At 37.8% G+C, this 9,273-nt stretch overlaps 1 long non-coding RNA gene across 1 annotated transcript; it reads right to left on the bottom strand.

The window, feature by feature from the left end:
* Window positions 1-2,182: 2,182 nt before the first annotated feature.
* LOC142179465 (uncharacterized) lies at window positions 2,183-5,634 on the bottom strand. The gene is made up of 2 exons (XR_012707661.1): window positions 5,060-5,634; window positions 2,183-2,456 (listed from the first exon to the last, which is right to left on the bottom strand). It is a non-coding gene; the product is annotated as an uncharacterized LOC142179465 (long non-coding RNA).
* Between the last annotated feature and the right edge of the window lie 3,639 nt (window positions 5,635-9,273).

The following is a 9,273-nucleotide window of genomic DNA, read 5'->3' as shown; positions in this document are numbered from 1 at the left end:
TAAAATAAACCTATGGGGTCATGAACTATTTTTTTTCGTATGACTCTAACTTGATTCCAAAAAAGGGGAGGTCAAAGAAATCAGTACAGGCTCAAAAGGGTATCGAATGGTATAAGTGTTTGGGTAGCTGAAAGAGGGTCTCCCAATCTCTGAAAATGCCAAGTACAACACATGCAACTTGAGAATAAAAAATGAAGATCATGCATAACATTTCTTTTGCAGCATCGATAGTGATGACACATATATGCCTTCCACCTTTCTTTAGTTACTTGTCAAGTACAGAGCTCTTGTTGGGTGATTTCTTCTTGACAATGGATGTGCTCCGCTAGGTTGGAGCAAACTCCCTTGCTTTATCTTGTAACTTGAGATACACTTGAACACAAAGTTTATCACTTCAAATTGTCTGGGACACGCTCTCTTGTAACAAATTCTTGTAGTCCTCTTTTCTTCCCAAACTATCTGACTCAGTTTCTTTGGAAGGAGGTTCTTTGGAAGGAGGTTCAACATTTTTATCTGAATCGGATTTAACATGTCCAATTGCCTCAACCTTTGAAACAAACTGCATATGATTCTCCAATAGGAGGGAAAGTCTTTTCCTTTTGCTGTTGCCTTTTCATTTTGGTACTCTGGCCTCAGTTGGAACCTTTTGCGGGCAGGTGGATGATATGCTTGTAGAGGTGGATAAGAAATTTGTGGAGCTGTTGTAGGCCATTGCAGGTCTTGTAAATATGGACCATATGGCGGTGCAGAGTGCTGAGAAGGTGAGGTCTGATTTTGGGGATTCTGTAGAGAGAAGTAACATTGGGGAAGATTATCTAGAGTATGGAATATTCATGGGGTCGATATTAAGGCTAAAAGCATTGAGCAGGAACGCCCACCGGATCTTGTCGTTGGCGGGACTCAACAACATCTTTTCTATTTCTCTTTCTTCCACCCCAACTCACTGAGATGTTCTGAATATTTTTTGTAGTATCTTTCAATGCAGAGTAGCTCATGATTTTGCCCGACTTGATTCTTTCTTCTACCATCTCCCCCATTTTATAACATCATTGAAAGGTTTACCCAAGTCCGGGATCAAATGACTGAAGTAGGTAGGTCCCTAGGCTTGTAGGAAAAGCTCAACCATTTCTTCTTCACCAATCGGGGGACTGACCCGAGCAACTTGTTCCCTCCATCTAAGCCCAAATTCCCTAAAACTTTTCTCGGGTTTCTTTTCCATCTTAGATAGGGAGGAGCGGTCTGGGATAATGTCTAGATTGTACTGAAAGTGTCGAATAAAATCTTGAGCCATGTAATCCATGCATGCCACTTATTGACATCTTCGCGAGTATACCATTCCAAGGCTGGCCCACTCAAGCTCTCACTAATACGCGATCAACAATTCATCTTTCCCGCCAACACTTCTCATTTCACTACAATAACCCCTCAGATGGGCTACTGGATCTCCACGTTCATCATATAAGTTAAACTTTGTCACTTTAAATCTCACAGGCAGATAAATATCAGGGAACATACACAAGTCATTGTAAGACATGTTAATCTGATTTCTCATCCCTTGCATGTTCTTTAGTGATTGTTCTATATCTTTTAGCTTTTTAGAAATCTCATCTCGCTCTTCTTTCCTTGTGAACTTTTCATTTTCAACATGAGGCTCATTCTGAGAGATATGATTACATGAGTCTGGGACCTAGTAGGACAACATTGGAGGGTAATATTGGGCATCATAAGATTTGAACTGGTGTTGACTGTTGGATCTGAGGAGAGGTTGTTGAGGAGTTGTGATCGTGGAGGTAGTGGATATGACAAGAGGGCTATTTTTTGAAAGGTAGTTGGAGGACGAATGATGGTGCTACTAGGGAGGTTGGGAACGTTGTGATAAGCGAGAAAATCTGGAGAGTATGGTGGATCATCTGACACTATGATCAGAGCTTGGGTGAGGTAGCATCTAGGAAGCTAGGTGGTGGCGGGGGTGGGGCCTTCCCAGCCATCCAAGCCTGATACATGTTCGCCATGTGTTGTCTTAACATCTAACTCCTCAACCAATTGCTTTCGGGGTACCAGTATCAACCAACTCAACTCCGCTGTCATCTGCCATTGCCTTTCGACTTTATGTTGTAGAGAAGGAGTTACCACTTTAAGAGCCACAAATCAACCACCCTTTTGCTATAATGAAGATAACAAAGAGGAACAAAATCTTTTTGTATTTTTTATTTATAACTATTTTTTAATTTTCAAATACAAAATAGTAAGTACGATAACAAAAGACTCGACAAACTAAACTAGACTATGATAGACTCTAACATCAGCTAAAAGATGCAATACTTCTGGACAAGACTACAAAGTGGAAGACAAACATAAAAACATACTCATAACATAAAAAGGCTCCTTAAGCAACTCCTGAATGTAGTGGTCCTGGGGTATTTATCATGCTTGAGATATGGTACATGGATCCATACCTGAATGAGAAAAATAAGACCAAATAAAGTTAGTGACATAAGACACTATGGAACCTCCTATTGGACACATGCAAGGCATGATTGAGCTATTTTTGCAAAATGATCTATGTGGGTAAGTGTGGCTAGAAGTGTAAACTCAACAAGATTGACCTCTAAGACATGGAAAATGCCTTACTAAGGCTTATATGGATTCAAAATCCCAATAATCATGGCCCAAAATTAATTTGCAGAAATGATCCGATTTTGCAAAAACGACCGATATGGCCGGAAGTGGTTAAAGATGCAAACTCAAAAAGGACGAACTTTAAGGTAGTGGGACACTTAGTTGAATACTCAGGATTCTGAGACATGGGTCGATGAACCACATTCGCAAAAATGACCCCATTTTGTAGGAATAGCCGATGTGGCCAAAAGGGGCTAGACTTGTAATTCAATAGGAATGGACCTTAAAACTGAGATGATACCTTGTTGTAGACACAGAGCTCTAATACATCGGATAGCAAACTATTTTGAGAGAATAGCCCTATATTGCAAAAAAGGCCGATGTGGCTAAATGTGGCTAAACATGCAAGATTTGGTTACGACCCTCGAAGCCAAGAACCTAAGATTCACTAGGAAGACCGGACCCTATTGGGCTGCCTATGTATCCCTCCCCAAAAGACGATGATCAAGTATGCGTAGTTCGGAAAGATTGGATACGGGAGAGAATTTAACAAAAACCACTAATTTAGAGAAAATATATTATTTTTCCGTCTTTTTTGAAAAATTATGAGACATGTAAAATCTCTTTGGATTTCCTTTTTTTTCTTTTTTCTTTTGGAAAATGAAGGGAAAGTGTAAAATCTTTTTGGATTTTTTTTTGTATTGTTTGTCTTTTTCTTGAAGATAATTGTGAAAGGAAAATATAACTGGACCATACTTGCTTCATTTTTATATTTCACCCTCTTTTCTTTTCATATGCCCTCAACCATTATTGGGCCGCCAAATGACCTTTTTACCCTCAAAGATGTAACATTTAGCACATAGGATGATTGAATGTCCTTTTGGGCCGATAGGACCATTTGACACAATTTGGACAGGCTTCCTACAAAGGAACACAGTACCTAAGACCGTGCCCTGCTATGTAAAAATGGTATGATGCACATAAGAATGACCTAAAGGCTGACCTAAGGGTTCACTAACAAGGCAATTCGGGGGAGCGTATGGTCGATGGTGGCTGTTCAAGCTTTCCACCCACTCCATACGTCTGATGGCCCCGTCCTAAAATAAAGGTGACTCAACAAAGAGTTCGTGTACGCGACCAAACTACGAGACTTGTTGTAGAAAGAAGACCCATGGTTATGCAAATGATGACAGTTATAAAGCGGTAGACACTTAAGGAAAAGCGATAAATAAATAACCAACAAAACACGAAATACGACAAACAAACTAAACAAACAAAGCAAATAAAGAAAACAAACACCTCAACCGAATATCTTAAAATCCAACAAGATCAAGTATCAGCTCGAACCTGCAACTCCCCAGCAGAGTCGCCAGAGCTGCCACACCCCTTTTTTAACTTCACTAACCCATTTTAAAAAAATAAAAGTGATTTGTAAAGCTCAAAAGAGTTTTCAATTAGAAAGTGACAAAAAATTATGTTCAAAAGGACTTTTCAAAGTCACCACCTGACATTTGATTTCGGTGTGTCAGGTCACCATTTTTCTAGAAATAATTTTTTCTTTTAAAATACTTTGGACTCCAAAACTAAATCTGCACTAGAGATTCTAGATAATGGGGTTCATTTGACTCGGAGAGAAGGTGTCAGACATTCCCCGAATTCCGTGAAAGTCACGGTTGCATACTCTATCTAGTTGGCTTTTAAAATATTCAAATTGAGGTAAAAATAATACAGAAAATAAACATAAACACACAAGAGGCTCGAGGTCGTCCCTACCTAATAAAATAAAAATAAAAATAAAAATAAAAATAAAAATAAAAATACTACAAGTTCTACTTTCGATCTCCAAATACAAATACTACAGGGCATACCCCGGTAAATATATACAAAGTCTACGGGGCATTTCCCCTGCAAATGAACTAAAGGGAACGACATCTTCCCTTTAAAAAAAGTAAAAAAATCCTAAAATTGCATATCCAAATATGATCGGCCTAATCATGCTCCTATCGATCAAAATGATGAAATAAAAGTCAAGTTAATATTAGATCCAATTCACATGTGTAGGCTGTAACCAAAGCTCAAACCCATTTAATTTCCAATTAACCAAATTCCTATCTCATCCAAATCCATTCCCACGACCCAACTAGTGTCCATTTCTTTATCCTTCTTTAATTAATGAACTTGGTGTTATATCTTTATTAACTATCCATCATATACATGGAATTAACTGAATAGTAGTCAACCAACCATTTGAAGCAATCCAACGAGTTAAATGGTAAATAACAGAAAATACGATGTTCGCCTCTTTATTTTAGCTAATACAGTAAATCTTGGATTACTCGTGCAACAAAATAACGACGAAGCAATCAAAACAAAACAGATAGATAATAGAAGTAAGAAAGCACAAATTGAAATCAAATAGGATAAGCGAAGAGAAAGGGACCTTCAATCGGAACTTCATTTCAATTTAGATTAATAGGCAAATCTCAAAATCCAGCGTACAACACCAGTTAGATGCGAACAGAGACCGGGAACGACGAGCGCAACGGATTGAAAATCAAGAACGGACCACCTGACGGACTAAACAAACCTTACCGAAGAACTCACACCTTGCCGAAATCCCAACGAAATCTAGAAACCCAATAGATGGCAGCCTTGAACTAAATCTTAAGAACGAAAGTATGCCGGTGACGGAGATATTGGACACCGGGCTAGAGTATGTCAGAGGAGAAATGTTACCGATTTTCCTCAACGATTTGCGGCAAAACAACGACCTTATCGCTGGTCTTAGGGTGGAACTCGGTGGTGGTTTCTTGGGATTTCACCTTCTGCTATGTTAATCTCCAAATCCTTTGTTGATATCTTCTCATTGTTGGGAATCCTACGTTCATTGTAACTATTTGGAGGCTTATTCTTCAACCTAAGAGAGCGACGAGGTGGGTTAGTTGACAATGGCTGGCTCTTAGGGTTTTTAGGTTAGAAGAAGGGCTCTTCTATATATTAGAATGAAGGGTGAGGGGTGGGCTACCCAAATTTGGGCCCAAGAACATCCGAAAAAATGGGCTCTAAAAAATCAATTCAAAACTAGACTCAATAAATCTAAATATATTATATAAAAAATATTAGGTACTTCCCTCTAAAATTTATCTACAAAATGCAAATCAATCCTATAAGCTAAAACTATTTTTTTGGTATTATTTTTTCAAAGATTATAATAAAAGGTAAGAAAGAAGGTTAAAAATCATAATATAACAATAAAAATACTAGTAACCTAAACCAAACAGAAATAAATAAAGAAAACAAAAGATGAAACTATTTTTGTGTTTTCAAATATCATGCTAAAAATAAAAATAGGATTAGATTAAAATCATCGCAAGATTAAAATAATACTACTACAAAAAAACTAATATCCTTGAAAACAAAGTGAAACTATTTTTCTATTTTCGAATTTTATGTAAGGTAGATAAACTAAAAGTAACTAGATAAAATATCAATTAGCTAAATAAAAGAAAAATATTTTTGTGATAAATTAAAGTAAAAGAATCAAAACTAATTAAAATAACAATATTGGACCTAAACTAAATATTTAAACGCTAAAATGTGTAAAATCTCGGGGAGGGTCAAAAATTACATGTCTACAAAACTCTATAAGTTGTTTACTCAATTTTTCTGGAGTAGTTCTATTAGAGATAGCAGTAGACATTGGGTATCATGTAACACTTTGTGTATGCCATATGAGGAAGGTGGAATAGGCTTCAGATCTTTGCGCGATGTGTCTAAAGCACTGTTCTGCAAGTTGTGGTGGAATTATCGAACAAAACCAAACCTATGGAGTTCTTTCATTGCCAAAAGTACTGCAAAAAGCTTAATTCAGCAATTGTTCCATGGAGGAGGAATGGATCACATATATGGAGGAAAATGTTAGAATGTAGGGACATTATTGAGCATTAGATAACTTAGCATCCAAAAATAGGATCCTCCATTTTTTGGTTTGACAACTGGACAGGTCTGGAGCTTTATACTTCCTAGTTCCTCCTGAGTTTGAGATTGATGAAGACATACACAATGTGTATGATGTACTGGAAGATGGGGGTTGGAATGTGGACAGGTTATTGGTAATTCTTCCTGAGGAATTTGCACTTCATATTGTTGAGAAGATTAGGCCTCCAGTTATAGGGAATATTTTTGATGTACCCTATTGGATGCTTGAGCCTCGAGGTCATTTTATAGTAAAATCAGCCTAGGAATACTTAAGAAGGAGAGATGAACCTAGGATAGCCTGTAGGATGATATGTGTGAAAGGTCTACCATTTAAAATATCATTCTTCATGTGGAAGGTGTGGAAAGCTAAACTACCTCTTGATAATTTCATGAGAAGGTTGGGGTATTCCATGCCATCTATGTGTTGGTGTTGTGCTGAACCTAAGGAGGAATCTTTAGTGCATCTGTTTTTCACATCATCTGCTGCTCATATAGTTTGGAGATATTTCTTATCGAGGGCTGGAATATCAATGGAAGGAATATCACTGCACCAAGCTACTACAAGGTGAATGACTGCTCAGGTAATCCCACGACTTAAACCTATAATGCAAGCTTTGCGTTCGTGTATAGTGTGGAAAAAATGGAACAGAAGGAATAGCCTCAAATATGGTGAGACAGTGTCCATCAGCAGGGTATATATCAGGTTTCCACTGCTTTGCAACAACTTGTTCAAATCATAAAACCTGGCCTAAATGTTCCTCACAAATAGCAGGATTTGTTAACTATGATGGAAAACTATACTCCACTACTTAAGTTTGAGAAAGTTATATGGGAATTTCCATTGGAGGGGTGGATTAAGGTTAATACAGATGGAGCATCAAGAGGGAATCCTGATAGGAGTGCAATTGACTTTTCTGTGAGGAATGAATTTGGCGATCTGAGATATGCTATTAGAAAGGAGATAAATGAAGTATCAAATACAGAAGCAGAGGCAATAGCAATTGTAGAGACACCAAGGCTTTGTAGATCACACAATTACTCACATATATGGCTTCAAACAGATTCTATGTTATTGAAGAATATAATTGAGGGATCATGGAAGTCACCTTGGTGTATAGTAGAGCATGTGGAGGAGATAATGGAGCTGATAAAAGGGCGTAACTTCAGGGTGTCACACATATATAGAGAAGGGAATAAATTGGCTGATCACCTTGCAAATTATGCACTCGATGTTGGCACTATTGAGTGTCATGAATTTTGGCATCTGGACTCACAAGGCAGAAGGGTTGTGAATGAAGATAAAATGCAATGTCCATATTTAAGAGTGAAAGTTAAAATGAAGTAGGAGGTGAAGGAGAAAGAGATGCTAAGGGGAAAGAAAGTACTGGAGTTCACATAGCCAATTATCATGTTCGAATCCTGAAGGAGGAGAGCATGATAAAGCTTTTTTACACTAACAGTGCTTTCTTTTTTGCAGAAGACTGTCTCTATACCCTATCCGTTGAGGAACTTTCAGTTGGTGGTATTAGTACTTTGTACTCAGTCCAATGGAAGGGAATCGAGGCTAGGAACAAGCATAGATGGGAGGAGGATTGTCAACACAAACTCTATATATAGAAGGCTAATTCTCAATACAACACACAATGATAGCTCACAATTTAGAGTGAATTTTAGTAGTTTTAAGTGTGAGCTACATAATGGGGATATTCCAATTAAAAAAGACAAGGCAAAGCTGCCCAGAAAGTTTAAGAGAATTGGGCAGTATGGGTTTGTAGATACAGAATATTGGAGTGTGTTGGGGATTAAAAATCCAATGCACTCAGTTACTTCGGTAGAAAATACAGGGAGCCAGGCAAATCTTTGTGCAGAACAACATGGAAAATATGCTCAAGCCTCATGCAAAGCTACTACACAATGGAAAAATCAGAGGAGGGATATGGTTCTGCATATCATCATATTCAACTCCCTTGGGAGAAGGCTATGATGATCTTTTTTTATACTATCTTTGATTTCTTTTTTGCAGGAAAGGTTACTGGTCCATGCCTTACTATTGATTACAAATTCATAGGATGGTATTAGCATTAGATGCTCATTTCCTTGAAGGAGTACTAATAGTAGGCACAATCATGGAACCAAGGAACATACTGCCAGTGTTTTGATCGAGGAAAATATGACTGAACTGGTATGTTGACATTCAAATGTGGGAACAATGGATGCATTAAGTAGTAAAATACCAATGCAACCCATTAGTTCTACATCCCAGGAATGGTGCTGCTCATTGGTTAACAAGGAATTTTGCTGGAGATCACACGATTGCTACCACAAACAGGACAAGTGCAAGAAAATGCAACCTAGAATTTTGATCGAATTACCATATCACTTGGTTTTTTTGCAGGCAAAGAAGGGAACATTGGATGCATTAGGTAATAAAATCTCAATGCAGTACTTCACTCTAATAATCCAGAGATTAAATCGTGCAAAGAGCTCAGCAACAGACACAAGAAATGCACATGAAATTGGGCTCAAATACAACATAGTGGAACAATTCTGGACCGGGCAACTGATATGGCAACTTTGGCAGCATTGTTTGGATATTCTGGAACTACACTGGATTTATATCTCAATGCAACATAATAGTAGGATAACTCAGGATGGAATTCATGCTAGGAACTCAAC

The sequence above is a fragment of the Nicotiana tabacum genome, chromosome 3 (genome assembly GCF_000715075.1).
Source record: "Nicotiana tabacum cultivar K326 chromosome 3, ASM71507v2, whole genome shotgun sequence".
In the NCBI taxonomy this organism is placed as follows: domain Eukaryota; kingdom Viridiplantae; phylum Streptophyta; class Magnoliopsida; order Solanales; family Solanaceae; genus Nicotiana; species Nicotiana tabacum.
Note: the sequence above shows the minus strand (reverse complement) of the source record. Positions and strands in the feature narration are given on the sequence as shown.